General features: G+C 30.8%; 1 protein-coding gene across 1 annotated transcript in view; it reads left to right on the top strand.

The window, feature by feature from the left end:
- Positions 1–23583, top strand: part of LOC108577217 (protein numb homolog) — a 323128-nt gene that overhangs the window by 140375 nt on the left and 159170 nt on the right. The window contains exon 2 of the mRNA XM_017940352.1: positions 3505–3545. The gene's annotated coding sequence lies outside the window, so the exon portion shown is untranslated. The remainder of the gene's footprint in view (positions 1–3504; positions 3546–23583) is intronic.

The raw sequence follows: 23583 nt of genomic DNA, 5'->3' as shown, positions 1-23583 counted from the left end.
ACTATATTTTCGCCGCAGAAAATTATCTGAAACGAAAATCCAGATAAACTTCTCATAGATATAACACGAATCTCGAATTTTGCTAGGTACTAAAAGTTGACCTTATCTTTATTTATTTGAAATGTACCTACAGTGGAGGACAAAAGTATTCATACACCCTATAAAATGGAATAACTTTTTTAAAATTGGGCCAAACGACTTGAGTTTCTTTGAGAAGTTAGAAAGATTAGTTTACTAGATGACGTGTAAAAAATTTTTGAAAAAACTGCAATTAGTCGGAATCGCGAAGAAAATAGCGAAGGTCGTTTTTACAATTTTTTTATCTGAGCTCGTAATGAAAATTTAAAAAATACGTTTTGTAGATCTATGACAATTATACACACTCTGAAAATTTCATCGAAATACAAACTTTGTTAGCCTATTCTATATGATTAAAAGTAAGACGAAAATGTTGTATGAATATACATGTATAAAAGCTTTTGTTAAAAAGTTATAACAAAAAGAAAATAATGCGAAGGGTATGCTGGTGGTCTTATTCTTACAGAAAAATAATCTCAGAATATGAATAGATAAGTAATATTTGCGTTTCTTGTTGATAAATTAGATGTTACGAAATGCCGTAACGCGTAACCATCTATGTATAACGTTCCCTTTCTGTACATATTATATTGTTGTAAATTTTTGTTACAGCATTCATGGACCTACATTAAACGTCATTTTTGTCTCACTGCTTCGTAGAACACTGCAGTAAAGTTTTACGAAAACGTAGTTTCAGCCCGTAAAAGTATAAATAATTCTTTTAGATATTAGGTGTATGTAGACTTTTATGATTGAATTACAAACAGGTACAAGAAAATCAGAATTTTTCTTGATTAGTTTATCAATTGATTAGTCTTATTAAATCTCCCACGTGAACAAGCCTTTTATTGCGAACAGCATCTACACGTAAAATACTTCATCGTTTTACCGTTACGATCAACTCTCATATAAGGGACGCGTTTCTTGCATACTGTTCGTGGTTGTGTGTGTACGCGCGCACACGCTAGTACAGACACGTACAATTTCACCCCAATAAAACGTTCCCATAGAGCGCGACGCATGGGGTGTCGTGGGAACCGCTTCACTCGACATAAAGCACCGTGCGCATTTTTATGGGGCGCATAGACGTACCCAAGTAGCTTGGGGATTCCTTTGTAATGAATCGACGATTCTTCCAGTCAAGCTTTCGCCCAATTTTCTCTCATGCACGCGCCTCACGTTCGCAAATTCACGAATTCTTTCTATTGTGACAGTTGATCAACCAGTTACGAAACGTTCCGCCGTATTTTTTCGCGAACGGTTCGCACGAAACGAATATGAATTAATTGACTTATTAAGCGAAACTTTATCTCTATTCTGGCTTGACAACCCGCGAGAAACGTATGTAGCTTCTTTATATGAACTTGTTTACTCAGTTAACGAAACAATGTTTGAAAAGCATTCGAAACGGTACTGATATACGATTTTTTGGTGAATAACACATGATATATGTATTAGCGACATAATTCGCGCACGAATTTTATGGAATCGTATGCGTTTCTTTTGATTTGATGCTGGTACCTGTTGATGACAAAATTGAATCGACCGAACGGAAACGCAGGATCTAGTTGTTCAATTATTATTACTTCTTATTCATTGCACAAAAGTTCACTTGTTTAAAAAAAAAGAGATACAGGGTGTTTTGTGTAGAACAGGCCATCGAAATATATTCTCTAACATGAGAAATATTTCTTATGTAATTTAAATGGTTTCAAAAGACGATTCAGACAGAAGAACAATTTTTTATAACTATCATTTTTTCGTCCATGTTTTTTTAAGTATATGCACATAATTTTTTCTGATGTATGTCACAGCTAACATTACTGTGCATTTATCCATGTATAATGGTATGACTTTGAAATAATCTTGAACTCTAAAATTTTTAAGCAAATGTGAAATTTTCTTTCATTTTTTGCAATTTTTTCCATCAAATAAATTTTTCTTCCATCTTATTCACCCTTTGAAACTATTACGTTAGAAATTACGTAAGAAATGTTTCTCGTATTACCAGAGATAGAGAAGATATTTCGATGGCCTATTTTATGCGAAATACCCTGCAAAAATATAATACATGTGTGGGATCAGGGCCTCCATGCCCATCAGAAGGAGCAAATAACAACGAAGAAATAACAAGGACGTCTTAATTATGGGCGTAAAGTTCCAGCTTGCCGGCAAAAAGTCGAGGATTAAATTCTCACTTGGTCCCTCAAATTTTTTCCTCAGCTCCTTTTACATATATGTACAATGTATATTGTTGAATCGTAATTATTCTTACTATAAATTAGTTTAAGAAGCTTTATATTGTTTAACAACATTCACTCAGGAAGTATTAGATCTGCCGAAAAGTTCTGTCGTTTCTTATACCTTTCATTATTTGACTTATGTTATAATATTTAATTTCTTTAATTTGCGATATAATCATCGTCATTTTGTATGACCGTGCTCCCATATTTCTGATAATTTATCAATTCTTTTTTCATAAAAAGCATTTCGTGCTTTCTGCATGAAAGCTATTTCTTAAAAAAAACTACACTGAACGAGTCATTACTTTCTTTTTGATATTCGTAAAAGATCCAATACCGCAACTGTTCCTTATCCACTGATATGTTTACTGTTAAATTCTGTAACGACAAACCAGCGACTGGCGCCTGCACTCAGATTACTTTTATACTTTAGGTCAGTATAATGAATGTATTTGTAAAAGTCAGATCAATTGAGAATTCAAAAGAAAGATTTCAAATAATGTTAAAGTCCAGGATAAACATAAGTTGAAAAAACGTAATACCGCTGATTTGAAAAATGTGATGATCAACAGATTAATACTACTATTCTCTTATTAATTACTATATTTTTATAAATTACAGTAAGACTAAAAATTGTACGTGGTATTCATTACACTAGTTATTGTAATTTCTGAGATATAATTAAAAACGAAAATTTGTTAGTTTTTAGGTAAAAGTAAAAACTTGAGTTTGCTTACTTACACATAACTTTTCTTTCTACTATACATAAACGACCCAACACATTTTGTTGATAAAATCAACCGATGTTCATTTAGACTTTGGTTATTTCTCTAGATATATTTTATTCGTTACAGAAAGAGGAAATTGTGTTATTGTTTAAAATAAACATACTTAAAATTCAAACAAATGGAATAATACCGCACAAATTCAATTTTATATAAAATAAATATAACAAATTTAAAATTTAAATCTGTAATTTTTAAATAAAGCCATGTTATACCTATTTCTATTTTTTCTTCCTTTGAGTTTATGAGTAATTGAATAATGAGAAGTTTATAGGAAATTACACAAAGGTAGTAATAAAATGATGATTGTGTGCAAAGAATATTGTAAAGCAATAAACATTATTATAATAGGCATGGTTAACAAACCGTTTCTCAACAAAGTACATGTTATGTTTCAGATAAACCTTCCCTAATCTGCTTTGATTCGGGACATTTTTGGGTGAGTGCTTAAATACAACCTTCGTTTATTTCACGGTCTACTTATACATATTCGAGATATTTGATACATATGTACATACATACTTTCTTGCTCAATAAGGAGTGTCAAAATAAAAATTACCCATGTTCACAATTCTTATCAAATTTTTTTACACCACGTATCTTATGAGATATTCATTTAAAACATTTTATGTATGTACATACCATACGTTACCATGCTACAAAATGGAAACTTAATGTCATTTCCTTTCTCGTTTTACTTATAGATGTAGGTAAATTATACAACTTCATCCCTCGTAGATTTAGAATCCACCACATGTGTCACGTTCTAAAAATTGTTTTTGTTTTTTAAAGGGAACATACACTTTAGGAAGCTAGAGTTTTAACATCTGTTCTTTCACTCGCTTCCTGAATATCAGAATATCGATAGCACGTGTTTCCTATGTGTCACATATACAGAGTGTCTTTTTCAACTGGACACGATGGAATATCTCAGAAGGAACTGAAGCTATCGAAAACATGTTCTTATAAAAGTTGTTCGGTGCGATGAAGAACATAATGTGGTACATATAAGTATTAGTTTTTTCGCGAGTGAAGTAGTGACGAAAATTTCAAGATCAAGTTGATGGAGATTTTTAAATGGACCGCTATATATTTTTTTCATAACAGGATAGCGTTTGTTGTTTTATGAAAAATCGTCAAATAGTGAAGGATCGCGGCGTCTACTAGTACAAATTCTCCACCGATTTTACAACTTTCGATAAAACGACCAAATGATTTAATGTGGTACCTTGTTGAATTCGTCTGAACAAACGCTGTAATATTGAAAATAAACAAATATAGCGTTCCATTAAAAAAAAGTAAACTTAACCTTGAAATCTCTCCCATTACTTCACCTGCGAAAAAAACTATTTATACCACATCATGTCCCCCATCCATACCAAACAACTTTTCTAAGAACAATATTTCAATAGCTACAATTCCTTTTCAGATATTCCACCGTGTCCAGTTAAAAAAGACACACTGTGATGAAGATAAACTAGGGAAACAGATGAAAGCACTATACGTCTACTGTGAGATTAAAGCTAATCACCTTTCAAAATGAATTTTGAAAATACAGTAGAACCTCCGTTATATAAACTAATTGGGGGACAAAAGTGTTCATATAATAGAACAACAAGCGTTTAGCTCTCGGATTATATATAACACTTAAGACAAAATGAAATAAAATGAATACAATTTGTTTGTAAATAACTTCATGCATAGAGCACTAAATCAAAAAACAATATTGTTCAATACTCCTTTTTAACGAAATTAGAGAAATCAAACTTATGGATCCCAAATCCAGAAGCAAGTACATACACATATCTAAACACTTTCTATATTTACACACAGCACTGTAATACGTAATATACTGTTCAGATAACGGAGGCTCTACTATATAGTAATTCTGTAAATATTTATTTAATTTGATATAACAAATTTACCTGTTTCTCGATTCGTTTCTCGACACCAATACTTTCAACTAATATGTATCAATGAAACCTGCGATTAGTGTCTGATACTTTTCATTTTATTAAGTTCACAATTCTGTACTTTTAGCTTTTTTAAAAATATAATACAATATATTACAGTAGTTACGATTATCCAGTGTATAATATTTCCTATAATTATGCAAAGTGTTGCACATATTATATAAAAAAGAAAAGGGATATTGCTTACAATTAGAGTATTATTGTATAGGGATAGCTTGCAAGATATAATTATAATAAGAGTATTTTCTAGAAACATCACTAATAAGCATTTGATCGCAAAAGTAAGTAGTTTCTTTATAATTACTAATTATATATGTATCACAGCACATGTTTTCAAGCAAATAAATTCAGGGTAACAAAATAAATTATGATTACATTTGTTAACGAATATGTACGTTTCAAAGTTCATGGTGATGAAAATTGACACGTGTGTCTCGGATAACGAACATCGAACGAACTTGAAATAGATTACTTTCACATCCATATTTCATAACAATAATGACAATTGTTACATTAAAGATTGTACTTTCTGCAGTTCTTTTATTACGCTACCCTGTTCAAAAAGTTCCAGGACAAGTTTGTTTATAATAAGCGGTCAAATCAACTATTTTTCTTCTGTTAAGTTAGTAAACCTGTTGTTGACATCTGTGTGTTACCTACTTAAGATCGATTGAACAGTTTGTTTACCTATAACAGATGTTTTTATGTGAAAGAAGATTTGAGCGAGTGGTGATTTTCATCGTCCAAAGTCAAAATTCATCGAGCGAAGAATTGACATTATATTTTCTGTCGAAAACGAAATTAACCATTCTAATACAATCAGAATTTGAGAAGAAGGAAAGAATTGTTTATCAAAATCACGTGTGCTTGAATAGTACAGTCTGTTTGAAGACGTTCGTCGATATCAATCGACGACATTAGAATTAAAACAACGAATGGAGGATTTCGTCCTATCAAATTGACGTTTAACAATGCGAGAAATATCTGCAGACTTAGGAATATCCATGTAACTGAAAGTCCGCAATTGAGACGAATTGTGCAGCACACTTCGTACGAACAGAGCTGAATTTGCCGAGGTGATTTTTCAAGCCCATAGTGACGAAACTATCATGAAATGCATTATAATCAGTGGCGAAACATAGGTATACGGATTTAACGCCGAAACCAAACAACAATTCTCTCAATAGACACAACAGAGTGAACCAAAGCCAAAAAGAGCACATAAAAGACTTTCTACCGGCTGGCCAACCTGTCAATAAAGAGCACTACTTGGATGTCATAGAATGTTTGTGTGATTCAATTCGCAAAGTACGATAACGCACCAGCGTTATTAAAGTTCATACCTCGACGCTTGTTCGCAACTTTTTAGCCAAAAATTTAACAAAACTCGTTCCACAAGCACCGTGAACGCAGCATGAACCGTACAACTTCTTCCTATTTTCCCGATTGAAGCTATAAAACGAAATTCAGTAAACAAGTTAAAAGCCATCTCAGAAACTGAGTTCCATCAATGTGCCGAAAAATGGAAAAAGTGTTGGCATAAATATATTGTAAGCAATGGGAATTATTTTTAAGGTGAATAGTTTAAGTTAGATCCCATTTTAGAACTTCTTTATCTGAGCCCGTAAAAAAGATTTTTAAAGTACGTTTTGTGCCAGTTATACACACAGTGAAAATTTCATCGAAATCGGCTAACGTTGCTATGAGCTACAGACGGTTAAAAACGGTGAAAATCGCAATTTTTCAGGACTTTTGGCCTATAACTGTAATAAATCTGAAGATTTTTATATTACCTATATAACTGACATGACGTCACTATTTTCTTCGCGATTCCAACCATTTGCAATTTTTTTACAATTCTTTTGCACATCATCTAGTAAACTAATCCTTCATTTTGTCCAATTTTAAAAAATTTATTCTGTTTTAATTTTAATAAAACATAACCTATGAGATATTAATGCTAACAGTTAGTTATTGTAATATAAATGTAAATTATTTGTATGTATTTTGAACCATATGATGAACTCTTAATTAATACTGAAGACTTGAAAACAATATGGAAAATTGATTGCCGGATATTATACCATTAAATTCGGTCGTAGCAATCATAATATTGGACAGAATTGACGTAGCTACAATAATAGATAAATAATTTATTTGCCTTTGCATAATAATAATAATTCTGCCGGCTTGAAAAAGGTCGAATATATTAGGAATTGTAATACAAAAAGAAGCATTCTTCAATTTTCCAGAAAATCGTTTTGACGTCAAATTGTATTACTATCATTTTACGGCAATAGAAACTTTATCAATATGTAATCAAGAATTCTCAAGAATGTGAATAATATCGAAATTCTCACATATTTTATTTTATATTGGAATTGTTTTTCATGATATCATTAATGGTTTCAACACTGTAATGTAAAATTGAATTAATACTGCAAAGTTAATAAATTTTTCGTAATACAGGTAGCCCCGGTTAAACATTCCGTTTGTGTATATTCTTTATTAAAATATAAAGAAGATACAAAGTTAAAGAGTTACCGATGTTTTCATTCTTTTGCTATTAGGAAAGTACGGGAGAATTAAAAAACTTGAAAAACTCGAATTCATTCATACTATTAACGATGAATTTAAGTAATATCTTTATCCGTAGATACCGAATATTTTAAACAATGCATACCTACATGGTAAAATATAGATAAGTATTATTTCCTGGATTTAATAAAATAATTTATTTTAAGAAACTCCCTTTTACTAAAGAGTATATACTTTTTATCATCAATACTTCACAGTCACCGCTTGACATGAGATTTTATATGAAAACACGGTTGAGAAACATGTATGTAATTTTAAATGTCATTTTACTTCTTATTGGGCACACAAGAAGAGGAAAGTACTGGTACGTTTTAAAATGTTACTAGAAAAAGTTATTATTAAAATTTAAAAATGTTCCCATTGTTTGTAAATTTATTTTTAAATAGTAATAAAAAGATTTATAATTCTATTTAAGTTAATCTGCATATGCACAGTAACCGTGATCTTTAAAGTGTTACGTTTATTTTAGATAGTATATCAATTTATCTTATAATTAACATTGTAAAATGTATTAGAAGTATACTTTACGAACCTTGTTATCATTAATGCGTAAAAATATCTAATACGCTACACTCTTTAATTATAAAACCATCCGAATGTTTTTAAGATTTGCACGTTACAACTGAACTTGAATAAAAACTATATTGCAATGTATAGAAAAAATACACACAAAAATCGTTTACCTGAACAAAAACGCATAGTGTACACATTTTTCTATGAAGAAAAATAAGAGGATCTATTTTTAAGTTGTTTTGTGTCTATAAAATCAGTATTAAGAAAGTACTTTATAATACTAAACAAAAATTAAACTGAAATCACAATAAAATAAAATTATAAAGATAATTTAATATTCCGTATTCTCCACAGATTCTATGGTTATAAAACTCATTGTACATATTTATAATATTATTGCAATATTAGAATTGATTAACAATTTTTTAAATACCTAACAAAATATCTATCTCAGGTTCAAATTTAATGAATATAGCGTGTTTCATAATAAATATAAACAAAATTTTTATCTAACTGTAAGTCGAGAAAGTTTAAAGGAGGATGTCCTGTGTATATAAAATATAGACAGCGTAATATAAAATAAATCTCAAATTAGAAGAAAATGTAAACAAAGTATTTTTGTTATTAGTTGTTATTTTCAAGTATATACGTAAATTAATCTGTAAAACACTGTGTAGTATTGTGTGAAATAACTGCTACTGCAAAAATTCAACGGATATTAAAGCTTGGTCCGCATCGCAGCACATGTTAGCTTTTGTACCTGTCGGTTTGATGTTCATGGGAATACACAGACATGTGGTTTTTATCTACGACCATATGGCGTATCGGGAAATGCATACACGTACATATGTGCCAAAGAATAAAGACAAATCCCATGTAAAGCGTTGCTTTTTAATGCTTTCACAGTTTGAGTGGACGCTCACAATTAGTTGCATCGAGAACGATACCACGGAAAATTATTTAATAATTAATTGTAGTTAACACTTTCACGGCGGGTGTCATGATATCTTATATTTATATCAAAATATTGATATAAATTAATAAAAGAACATTTATTAAAAATAATAGAGCGTGATTATTACACGATAAGGTTTATATAATAATAGTTTTAATAGTTTATTACAACGGTCTATGACCCGCTGTAAAATGTTAAGTTATACTTAAACTAATTACAGTTAATATTCATTTCAATTTTGATTAACACTAAAATAAGTTTTTCGCATCTTGAATTTTCTTTTTTTCTTTTTAATTGTCAATTGCTCACTTAATTACTTACTTACTTAATTGTCAAACTGGATATTTTATTTTCAAATACTTTAAAGTCGTTATATCGTCGTACAACTGTACATTTTAACTGAACTTTGTTGACATTAATGAAACTTCATTGGATTTGACACATTAATTTTATTGGTGTATCTAAAATTTTGCCAAATATCAAACCTTATAGATAATGTTTTTATTTTTATTCCAACTTTATTCATGCAACTGAAACATTGTTGACTTTTAAATTTTATTTGCAAAAGACAGGTAATTTGTTACCAATCTCTCTATTCAATATAGGTATGCGAGTAAACATATCGTACGCAGAAAAGATCAATTTTGGTGCAATGATCATGTGTAGAATGTGTGGAATAAAATGTTTTCAAACTAGGCTCCATTTAAAAAAAATCAGATTTAAAATTCTCGTACATCCTTATGGCAATTGTATATCTACCGATAGTAGAATAATTATTTGCTTTCTTTCTGTCATAAGTGTTTTGTTGGAATCTTTTTATGTGAAACTTTATAGCTCTTTTACTCATTAAAATTGCTATAAGAATTAAATGGATATTAAATATACCAAAATGAAAGGATTACATCTTAATGGCGACAAAACCGATGACATCTTTTTAAATGCATCGTAACAAAACTATTCGTGTGACTGGAATGATTTTTTGTCTGAATAACCGGGTGTCCCATTTTAATATTCCTATACGACTATCTTCAAAACTAATAGGAAATATTGGCATCAGGTTATTCAAAATCAGTCCGTTTTTTTAATGGGTAAAAGTGTATATATGTATACAGGGTGTCTGTTTTATCTCAATACAATGAAATATCTTTTAAGGAAGTGATGTTAGGAAAAAAATGTTTTAACAAAAGTTGTTTGGTATAGAGGCGTTATGTGGTGTAAATATTTTTTTGTACCTGGTACGATGGGGAGTTTCCAAAATCAATTTAATTTTTTTAATATGATAACAGTATGTTAGTGTGTGCTAATATGATAGTGTATGTTAAGACGAGTTCAACGAGCTACTAACAAAGTCATTTCTTTTCATGGAAGGTCGTAAAATTGCGAAAAACCGGGAGTCGGATCACCACACGTTCCTCACTGTCACGTCGACTTTTATATTTATAATTATATATATATTTTTTCTTTTACATAGGCTTATAGTTAGTAAAGTAATATTGAATGACCCCGTGTTACTCACTTGTTATACATAGTTCTTTGATCTCGGCCTTGTATAAACTATGTAGTCTTAAACAGTAGTCTTAAAATCTTTGAAACACTTCCACTTAGAAGAAAAAAACATATTAATCACAGGATACCCTTTTAGATACACATAAATTTTCATCGGAAACATTTTCGTCGATACCTAGTAGTTTTGGAGATATTCGTGTGAAAATATTAACATGGAACACTCTTTATACCTCAAGATTGTCATCTTTGAATATATTTTTCATCGTATGATATATGTATGAAATCTTTGAAACATCAAAATTTGCAGGAGCAGTGACGTTTAAGAAAATACGAGCTTTTAATCATATTTGTTTGTTTTCTGGAATTCCTTGTTACAATAGACAGAAAGTCTCATGTTGTACGATAAATCATAGCATTTGAAATATAAATATCGAATTTCATTAAAATCCCTTTAACGGTACCCGGAATTGTTACATATTATTCTAAAGGTAGCTCTGCAATCATTGTAACAATTACACATTATCGCAATTTTTAGTACGAGGATACTTTTTTCAATTATCTTCAAAGGTTTATGCTATTTTACTATTCTATTAAAAAAATTCATATTTCTATTTTTTAGTGTTGTAAAAATGAGTCATTACAGACTTACAATTAGTAGATACGAAATTTTATTTTATTTTAGTAACAGTGATGTGAAATAGCATCAAATATGTAGCCCCAAAGAATTGGAAATTTTTACAAAGAACAGAAAACGCGCAAAACGCGTCGCGATATCGCGGAAACTTCTTAGAACGGATGTTCAACGGAGCACTATCGAGCGCACAATACCGCAGCTTGTCAGAGATATACAGGGTGCATATTTTCTAACTGGTCGTACAACTCGAAAAGGAGTGAATCTGCATGAAGAAATAATTCGAAAATGTAGAGTAACATTTTTTCATGCAAAACTTCATTTCTGAATAAATCAATGTTGAAGATTCGTCGAGTAGGTGTACAGTGTTCACATACACATAATCTTACGTACGCCTTCGTCTAACAGATATCATTATAAACTATTATACATACCTACATTGCTGCTTGAATTTATCGCATTAAACAGTGAAGGATAAACAATGAAACACAAGTAAAAAGCAATATCCCTGTTGGATAGACTGTAATGGTAAAGCAGCTTGGTCATAAATACTTGACGAATATTCAACATCGATTTATTCAGAAATGAAGCTTCGCATGAAAAAATGTTACACTACATATTCGAATTATTTTTTCATGTAGATTCACTCCTCTTCGGGTTGTACGACTAGTTCAGAAGCACCCTGTATAATTACCGAGATAGAAAGAACAACCGCGTCGCTACTCGATATCGTTCGGCGCGTAATGTGGATCTGAAACGTGCAAAGGTTGAAATGGCACGTTTATCGAACCTATATTTTTTCCCTCCATGTTTTCTTCGCTGTCACAAAGCATCGTTGAGTTGCAAAGAGAGTAGAGTAAAGAGAATAATAAATGACGCGTGAAGAAAGCCCTTGGACATTAATTCACGGTGACTCGCTGAATCGGAAATTTTTTTTTTATTAATTTAATTAATTACAATCAATGCTCACAGAGTGTAATAACCAAGGGAGGTTACTTACAATGTAGTTCGTATGAGTATATGTACATACATATGTGTATATCTGTGCGTGTTTAATAGTATGAGAAACTACTCTGATTAAATCTATTGGATAGTTCTAGTAGGTAGTATCTCTTCAGTCCTCAAAGTTGTTCTATTCTATCTAAAAGTTGAGTGGAATCGGAAAATGAAAATCAACTTACAGTGGAGTCTCGGTTATCGTAGTTCCGTTTAATCGACGTTCCGGTATTATCTAAGGTGCTTTGAACTTAAATAAAATTAAACAATTACATTTTTTTTTAGGGTCGATGGGTGTTCGTAAATCGTGCAATATAATTATGAAAAACATTTTGATTATGTAATATTGTACATCTATTTAAGTTTGATTAACTGAAATAGTTAATTAAACTTAAATACCTGAACAATATGATTATTATTTATTTGATGAATATTTAGTTAAACCGAAATATATGTACAATTTTACATTATCGAAATGTTTTTTATGATTTTATTGCACGATTTATGAACACCCATCGACCTATCCGTATTATCCGAGTTTCCGATTACCCGGGGTAGGCTCACAATCTACTCTACTATATGTCGTAGTAGATGATACTGTATTGCGTCAATTATACTTATGAAAGTTTAAAATCACCTGCTCACATGTTAATTTAGAATTTCTCTCGATTTTTTTCTCAATTCTGACACTAATACTTCGGATATCCATGAAAATTTATTTTGGTTTTTGAAATTGTAGTACTAAACAGGGTTTTAACTACTTTACATTTCTTGTTTCTCTTTTTTTGTAATTATTGCTACTATAAATCGTTGCGTAATGCCAATATTTGTGTAACTGTTCTCTATTATGATATCCACAGGAAGAATACTTGTTAACTTTATCGAAGATTTTACATTTTACTATGGTTTTGTTCTTGGTAACATTAGTGGAAAATTGCTTTCTAAGAACTTAAACTAAAAGATTTTAATACTTACGATTATTTTTCTCTAACATTCTCTTTCATATTTTCTTCTCCGTGAAAAGTATTTTTCTTCTCTCAAACTAAATTGGTTTTGCGATGGATCATTCGATAACTTACCAAAAAAAAACATTAGACACCATATATCAACCCCATATCCCGACCTAGGTGAGAGGTGTAGTTACAGAGAAAATTTGAATTCTCCGTTATTGCTCTATTTTCCCTATTCAGTGGTGAGCAAAAATTCTGAAAAAATCTGGTGAACTGTAGATACGGGGGCATATGTTAAGGGATTTTTCCAACTTCTTTGTTGCAAATCTTAGTTGTAAAACATTAAAAATACTAACAAATACGGATTTCTTATTGGTATTTTAACATGGCTACATTTATACTTTTATGGTAACGACATCTTAACATAACTATCATCTGCTAATTTTTTCAAATTTTTTGGTAAGATGTGTTGTAGTTAAAAAAAATTAGAAACAAATTTGTTCCAGGTGTTTCGTGTGAAAAAGTAACGTTTGTTTTGAATTTTTATATTTTCTTTATTCAGTTGGGTGAGCTGTTCTAATATGGAATACTTTTTTTCATGTACACGTTTCATCTATTTACAATGCTTTTATATAAACGTAAATATTATGGTTTTGTAGGAAATTTTATGCTATTTTGACCGGTAACAGACAAATTTAAAATATAGTAACGGTTTAGACAATATTTATTACTTTTACTGAAGTCCTCACTATTTAAAAAGAAAAACACAAAATTTGTTATTTTTTACACAAAATTACAAAGAATTGTTTACTATTGCTGCAACTGAGAGATCTTCTTTCTCTATTTTCTACCTATCTTCTTTTTTCTATTTCTTTCTAACTGGTACGATAGGTGACATCTAAAGAACAGCAAACACGTTCTTCTTAGTGATAATGGAATTACACATACATCGTCTCTAATATGAAATATGAAATATTGAGCTCCTCGAGGTATTCCATATTAAGAAACTCATTGTTGTTTAAGTTTTCAGAAACATTGTATTAACGAGATAGAAATTCATAATTTCCAGAATAGTTACACAAACCCGACCATATGTGCAAGATAATCACGTAGATATAAAGTTAATGTACTCACCTTGTTATGTATAATATCAGTCTAACGATTCCAATGCAAAAACTCTTCAATATTCTTTTGCAAACACGTGCTTCTTTATAATCTCTGCATATGCTCACTAGTTGAAATAAATAACAAACACAATCGATTGTATTTACTGCCCATAAATGGCAATGCCAGGATTCTTTAATATCGTGGTATTTCATATTGGGCACGTATTCCATATTAGGACAACTCACCCTATATGTAATCATAGATAATGAGTCACGAAAAACTGCTGTCCCTAAATACCTCTTTACTTATTGTTTTGATAAACAAATGTTATGCATGAAATACATTGTATTCGGTCGGATTTGTCGAAAGGATGCATTTTAATGTTTTTTTTCTTCGATTATCTGATATATCAATGTGACTTTGAGTTAACCTTGAGCCTTAAAACTATATAGGTATAGAATATGTATTGAGAGTAACTGTACCATTTACTTTCAATGTTTCTGTTCAAAGTATGTTTTCAAAGTTGTGGCCGTTTACATCTCAACATTTTTTCAAACGGTGCTGGAATGAGTGACGAACTCACGTGTGGATTAATGTCAACATATGCTAAACCTGTAGTTTCTGCTGCTTCATTTGTTACACGTTTTCTCCGCACAAGCTTTCTATGTGGAAAGCTACCCGTTTCTTTCAACATTTCAAATGCATGATCAAAAGTCTGACACGGTGGAAGTTGTCAATTAGGAAACTTTGCATACCGAGCTCGTTCATGGACAGCTGTTTGTTGACACTGACCATAAGCCACCATCATATTAACTTTTTCCGCGTTAGTGTATCGCATTTTTCTTTCTGCGTGTACTGATCTGTAGTAGTGATGAGTTACAGAAGTGATAATTTGTTATTATTTCAAACGAACTTAACACCTACATACGTACGTAGGGAACATGAATGTTTATAAACAGAAGAAGCTAACTACTACTAATGATTACACGTATGTACTTCGAACAGAAATATTTAAAGTAACTGGTACAGTTACACCTAATATATTTTCTAGTTTTGAGGCTCAAGGTCAAATCAAGGACACCTTATTTTAGGTCCTTGAATTCGCCTTTTTATCTGCTACAATACACCACTAATGAAAATATACAGTGCCATTTAAAAAATTCAAAATCACCTTGATATCTTACAAGGGAACATTCCGAAGTGAAAATCACCGATTTTGATGAAATTTTAGTATGTGGTAGATCTAAAAAAAATATGCGACACGTTTTCTTTCCTCGGCAATCGTCTTCATTTAAGCGGTAAAATTATTTGGTTAAATATTTTTTTTGTAAAATATTTATCGTTTTCTGCATAAGTTTGTGTATATAAATTATATACTCAAAGAAAAGGAAAGAAAGAACTATTCTTTTTGCTCTTATTTTATGTTAGTTCGAGGCTTATAGCACGTATGTTTGAAAAACTGTACGTGTTATAGATTTTCCGATTGTATTATACTATGTTAGTTACTTTCTAATAGATAAAATTAATACTGCAGGTATTAAACTTTTGCGGTGCGAACCTTTGTCTTAGGGACTGCGAGAGATCTACGGCATGCCGTGACAGACGATATACTGAACTGGTACTTGTATATGAACCGTTCTTTTTTTAAGTTATTTAAGTCCAATTTTGAAAAAAATGAGTTTAACTGTTAAACATGAAAAGTTTAACTGTTATAACTGAAACTAGCCTTAACTCATTTTCTTCAAGATTAAACTTGTACCACTTTAAGGGAGAGACTCGTGTAACTCGCTAAAAATAAAGTGATTTTTGTGAATTTATTCTGAAGGAACTATCGAATAGATCTTTCTGAAACTTTTAAAGTAATTTATTCAACATTTAAAAAGTACAAAATATTTATTTTATTGTAAAATAATTCGATTACTAGAGTCCGTTAAACTCACCTAAAACAAAAAATTCATAGAGTTTTCTATTCTTTATAAAATTATGTTCTGGATGAACCTAAATTTGCCAAAAACGATGCAAAATTGAGGAAATGGCGGCACTTTGAAGAAAAAGTTGCGATTTTGATGAAAAATTTTCGTCTTAATCATGCAATAAAAGTAATTAAATTTAATAATATCATTAAGATTGTAGATTCATCCAGAGCGGAATTTTTATCTACATACTCGCACAGGGACATGTCAATTGATTGAATATCTTGTGAGTTATGTTGCATGCCCGTTTGAAGGAAGTCGTTTCGAGAAAAACGCGTTTAAAGTTTTAGGTATTGAAAAGTAAGAATTTTTAGAAACTTACAACTGTTTTTTGCTACTCTACTATTTCAGAAACATTCAGCAAACTTTTTACTTCCTCGAAAAATTCTTGTTGTTCAAATTGTTATTATTTGAGCTTCCTTAGTTTTATTTAAGCTGCGTTGTAAGTATCGGTGAAAAATTTCTATTGGTGTCCAAAATTGAATTTTTATTACGCCATTTTATCAGCGGAGTTAAAATTTTTCCTTATTGCAAAGTCCTAATAATTTGTCAGTTTTTTAAGAAGGACATATTAACTTACCTTTGCCTCCAAGTTTGTTTTTTTTTATATTCCTAAGTCGAGGATCCATTTGTTTTTCAGACGTATTACTATTGATTTATGCAAAAAACAAAATTTTTCAACCTGTTACACGAATCTCCCCCATTAATCCTTGGTTGTCTCACACCTCTTTTACAAATCACCGTTGTCACATTTGGTCATCTATTTAGACTCAGTTCAATTTTTCAGTAGCTAGTAGAATATGTTTTGATAGAAAAAAAAATTAACAAACGAAGTAACATCATTCTCAAAAAAATGTTTTTTAAGTGTATACTCCGAAAAATGTAAAATAAAGGAAAAGTCATGACCGTACTATTAAAAATCAGCTCATTCCTGTGTTAATAATTCATTTAGCATTTCTCGACACATCGAAACCACAATTTTCATTAACACTAGGTTTACGGACATTTCTTATATACATATCTCTACGGACACGCGCCAAATTAACGCGTGAACAAAACCGCAGATTTTCTTTAAAAAACAACTTATTTCATTTGAAAACAACATATTATACACTATTAACTTATAAATGAAATTATACGATATTATATATTTACGTAAAATTTATAATAAGCATAAATGGTAGGAGAGAAATGTAAACGGCTTCTGTAGTTGTCCTTATGAAATTCGAAGTGCGTCAAAATGACGCGTTCCGTAAACCTAGTGTTAACAGTATCTCCTTAACAATTTAGTTACCAAGGGTAAGTTTATCAAGACATTTTCTATCAACAATTATACTCCAAATTAACTCGTAAAATTTTATTCGCCTGGGAGAAAACAGCTTGTATTAGCAAAAGTCAATAATTTTAATTTTTATTAATTTGCGAAAAATCAAAATTCTGATTTATCTGCAAAAATAGTTCTAATTTTTAATATATTATTTAAACAAATCTTCTCTCTCACCTCTCTCCTTCCCCCTCTCTTTTTAAGTTAGTTAAGACTAAAAATCCTCTCTTCCTTTGACTCTCCCTTCTTCCTAACATCTTCATGTTCCCTTCTTTCTGCATCTGTATATCGTAAAACGTGTGTATGCACCTGAGAAGGTGAACGAAAATGCTGTGAGGAGTGAAAAGGAAGTGCACTTCATATTTTTCTCTATTTCTTAAGATATGTACTTACATATCTTCATTCTATACAATAGCAAAGAATCTCATTTTATAAATTAGAAAATAGTTGAAAATCAAAGAAAAATTCCGTAAAATCAGTAACAGATAATAATAACATTACTTTGCAAATGTTGACATTATGTAGAACAGTTACTATCCCTATCATTATTTCATACAACAGATTTTGAATGTGAATTATGAATTACGAGTTTTTCTTGTAATGAAAAGCAAATGATTTACATTTTGCCACAAAAATTTTGTGATCAGACGAATGTACATTTGCAAATAGTGGAATTATTAGTAGAAATAATTTGCACGCAACAAGGCATGCAGTGTTAAGAACAGAAGTAAAATTTCAGATCTGTACTACATGCGTTATTGGTCTGTGTTTCTCCACTAACCACAGATTAGCCGATCAACGATACATAAATATTCCATTACGATGGAGCAGTAGTTCATAATGTTCAAATTGTAACAAATTACTTAACAGATTCTTTTCCATGGGGTTTTCTTATAGGTTTATTCATTTCGTTTTGTGTTGAAGGCTACTTTAATACGTAGAATTAAAATTAATTAGTTAAATGTGTAGAGGAGGGGGTATATTTACAAGTCATTCTGAAAACGTAAGTTGGTTTTGGCGTCAGAATTCAAACCTGCGATTTTCAAGAAATCCCGTCTTAATTCATGAGAAGAAAAATTACAGTTGATTATAATTTTACATTTTCATGGAAGAAACAAGAATAAATATAAAAAATGTAATAATTGTAAATTGTAATTATTATAAAAAAATTAATTGGTAATAATGTAATACAGTAGAATTCCGATTATCCGGTATACTCGGGACCGTGGCAGTGCCGGATAATTAGACCACATTTACGAAGTGATAATAACGAAGGAAACAACTTAGGAAACGACCACGGATACAAGTTACGATGTTTACATATATGCATACATACAATACACGCATTGTAAAATACATGAATTCCTTTAGTTTGTTCGACAACTGTTTGGTATCGATGTCACTGCTGGATGCATGTGGCCGTGACTTCTTTGTGCGAAATATGATTTGCGATGGTTGCCGAAGAATAGTCGGGACAAATATATCCCAGATAATAATCGGAATAACAATACAAAAATATAGATAAATGGATATGTAACTTCCAAGTCAAATTGCATTCTAAAGGGTTAACCACTACAGTCAACGCCGCCTTCTCTGTTTTATCTGTTTTCATACGAGTTTTCTATTATTCTTCTATATTTACTACAAATCCAAGTATCGCCATCCCAAAACATTAAAAGATCAAGTTCGGAGAAAATGGTATAGATATGAACCAAAAGATTTAAAAATTGTGTAAATCTATACCATAACGTTAAATACTTATAAAATGTGCCATCATTTGACCCTAGAAAATTTGAGTTCTATTTACGTTTACCCTGTAAGTTCTACAAGAAAAACGTTCAGTACATTTACTTTTGAAAGTACATGAAATATATGGAATGTGCCAAATATACCATTTTTTTCCCATATCTCAAGAACTAAACGAAAATATTAGTCACTATCTTTTTGTGCTAGCACTGTAGCGTAAAAGCTAGCACTGTGGCGAACTAACCTTTCTTACAAGTCGATCAAGTTTACTGAATGTTATTTTCACCTATGGTGCGTTTTTATACGAACGCCGTGCAAATAAAGGAAGCAAATTCGCTTCGAATCTTTCACGCTCGTTGACGCTCATATAGCCAAGCACGTTAAACGTTCACGTTAAAACGCACAGAATTGCGGTCATAGTCACCGATTGCTTTCAAAACTCGTAGCATTTGTTGATAATCTCAAGAAACCAATCTGTGTAAAATTTTAACTTTCTATTCTGTAGATACGGTTCTCGAGATAATATGTACATTCATATGTATGTAGATACATACATATGTAGATATTCAATGTTGAAGATTTGAAAAATTGGACGAAATGAGCCGATACGTCTTCACTTTAACCGCAATATTTCGGCTGCGTTTAAAGATAATGTTTTAATACTGCACTCGTTTTAAAGATAACGAAATACTCTTTCCAAGTATGCACATAAAATTTTATTTATTATTAACAAATATAAAAATTTTAAATGCCGGTTTTATACTGCTCCCGCCCTTCGATCAATTCAAACATATGTACATATATGTACATACCGTTTGATTCCTTGAACTTTGACTTGTAAAATAAATTTTTCAAAATGGTGGAGCGATTTCGGTAAGATTAAATAGAAAATAAAGTTTACCATGGGGGCACTTCATTCGGTGCCATGCAGACACCACGAACAGCCAAACAGTTGCCGCGCGTTCGCACCGCATGCAACAGCATGGGCAACCTTTCCTGGTTCTGTGTCCAAATTATCATGTCGAAGTGTGTCCCGCGTGAGTAGGTAGTAGTAGTGGTACATGGTCTATTCACGTGTGATTTTATGTTTTGGTATATTAATATTTCTAATGTAGTGTTGCATGTGATTATGTGTTTGATGCAACTTTGGCAGGTCCATGTATGAATATACGTATGTATAAAAGGCTAATATATTAAATAAAATAATAAAATGAAGTACTAGAGTACCATACCTAGAGGGTCAGATTTAAAGACTTCGCGGGGACGCACAGTGGCTGAATTCGTCGAAATCCTGGCCAAAAATCATATTTCCAAATCTAAGATAATTTATCGTACTAAATTGTCATAATACGACTTTAAAAATGTTAATGTACTTATTTAACGTTAAATATTGAGTATAAAAACAATTTTGACCAAATATAGAAGTAATGATAAATACTTGTAAGTATAAGAATGTAAAATACATCCTATTTTAATTGTTTCTTAATATTCATTATACATAGAATATTAACTAATTATATTCTGCTTCTTCTGTTTCCTCTTCTTCCTTTTTCTCTTCAAGAGAAATTGTCCTACTAAATTGCAGTAATATGACTTTAAAATGATAATGCATTCTTTTAATGTTAAATATTGTATATAAAAATGAAAAATACTTCCTATTTTAGTTGTTCCTTAATATTTATTAAGTGTGCGTCGCTGTCTATTGTTGTCGCTGAGTAAATGAAAATTAATATATTCTGCCTGTTTCGTATTTGTAATCCTACGCTGTAAATGTACAACCTATTAAATAAACAGGGCCATTTAGGTATAAAATTAGAATTACTAGTCAAACAAAACACGATAGTATTCCGATTCTATGCCATCCAGGTGCCACCGCATACTCGGTGCGGATGGCAAACAAATAACAATAACTCAAAAGACCGCCAAATACCGCAGAAAAGTGCAATGGGACCTTCTTCAGGAACCTTCAAAGTTTACGTTAAAACAAGAATGGCTGCTTGATCACGCTTGAACGATAACTATTTTCTTACTAGAAGAAAAAAAATGTATAGCTCTATTACAGCTGTAAAAAATAAAATAAAGCAATAAAACCACAATATATAATACATTAACTTAGAGCATGTCAGATAGCTACCAATACCGAAAGAAAAGAATTATAGTTCAATACTAAACCATAAAGTTACTTTCAATTCTGATATGAAAATTCCACATTCTAAAACTGACGACTTTGAGATCGCATGTCTCGCATCAGAAAGCTGATATTAATGAAAAATCATGCTTTGATAATGCATAAATGAAATGCAATACATAAATTTTTTAAAATCTGTAAAAGTCCGGACGGATCGCGGGCCGGGGGTTGCCAATATGTGGCATACAATAGGTACATATACATACATATGTATATACATACTTACCTACTACACATGCATGTATCACTTCCCTAAGATAAAAATTTTGTTCGAAAGCTTTTAGAATTTGTATTTTTATCAATTATCGTAACACAGAAATTAATATGTATATATTATACCACCTGAACCTTTTGTTCTTTATAAATTTTGTTAATGTACTACCGAATATTTGCTATTGTTGTTATCACATTTATTTTCCAATTATTTGATCATCAATATTTTGTACGTCCCCATTTACAAATATTTTAAGAAAACTGTGTAAATAATATTAATTTGACAAAATAAAGTTGGTATCTCAACCTCGTCCTTTTTATCAATAATATATCGAACGATTAACCATAAGAATAAAAATAAGTCCTCCTTCTGCAATTCGTCCTCTGCAAAATATACATTTTTGAACAGTGGAACGACATTGCGAATGGTTTTGAGAAAAATAATAATACATACATATGTGTACATGTATATATATCACTCACAAATTTGTACTCATGGTCTAAAAGACTAGTAACGGGGTCTACACCAAATTTCACGCTCTTGTATAATATTTATAATTTCCGATGTGTTATCACCAATATATGTACGTAAAATTATCGTGACATTCATTTGTCGTTCCTCTACAGAATATGAGTTTCTAAAATGCTGAACGATGCAGGTAATGTCGCAAAAAGAAATAAAAATTATAAGTTGCATCAGAGACTATGACCACAACACTGTGTGTTTTGACGATGGCTCATACGCAATTCAGTGTTTCACATTTCCAGTTTTATAATGCTCCGCCCGAGTTTTTAGTAGAAACGTAAAGATGATGTTCATAAAAATGTAATGTTACGTTGGGTGAGTAATAAAATTTGTATAAAATCTTTGGGCAATAATATGAACGCTATAAATAAAAGCTTCAGATGTTTATGATTATGGAAATTTACCAAAAATTATTTTTCATGAAAATGAGTTTCATGCAAGATATTTTTATTATGTTTGAATTTCATAAAATCAATATATGTATGTAGTCTTTCACTTTGATTTCACTTACCTATATCGTAAAATACCATTTAATGAAAATTTGGTTTTAGGAAGCAATTTTTCTAATATTTACACTAGGAATGTAATTTCAAAAAATTTATATCTAGTTATAAATGTGTTTCTGTAAATACTAACAGTTCTAATGTTAATTAATGCAAAAAAAAGTATTACGATACATTTTATATTTTGTATAAAATATTGATTTAAATCTTTAAAAAAAATCTTCCTTTGAATTTAAAAAAAGTTCTATAAAAATTATAGCAACATTACTTAATAAACTTATTCCATTTGTGATTCGCAATTTTTTATGAAAACTTAACGTTAATTCATTCTAAGATTTACCTACTTACTTTGTAAATATTAAAACGTACAATTTTTTCCTTACTTCGTCATTATCTATCTGAATGACGAAGATTCGTGAGCGTTTAACTATGTATGAATCATTTTAATGTTCGATTTAATGACTCTCGAAGATTTTCATGAGCATTAATTTTACATTATCGGTTTTTATTACGGGACACGGACGAAAATCTCGACAGCAAGTTTCCTGTGTTTAGATATCGCGTTGAGAAGTATCAAAGAAGTATGAGACTGACAATGAGAGCAGCTGCCAACTTTCTTTCTTTCTTTCTCTACGATCCGTGGCTTTGGTGCGAAAAGTAAATCAAGGCAGTACAGCTGCTTAGAAGTATGTGGCCATTCGGAATTTTCCTTGCAAAGTAAATTAATATTTAATTTTTCTATTAAATTTTACATATTAATTTTAATTATTTAATT

The sequence above is a fragment of the Habropoda laboriosa genome, unplaced genomic scaffold, assembly GCF_001263275.1.
Source record: "Habropoda laboriosa isolate 0110345459 unplaced genomic scaffold, ASM126327v1 scaffold50, whole genome shotgun sequence".
NCBI classification, from domain to species: domain Eukaryota; kingdom Metazoa; phylum Arthropoda; class Insecta; order Hymenoptera; family Apidae; genus Habropoda; species Habropoda laboriosa.
This window is presented reverse-complemented; position numbering and strand designations above follow the sequence as displayed.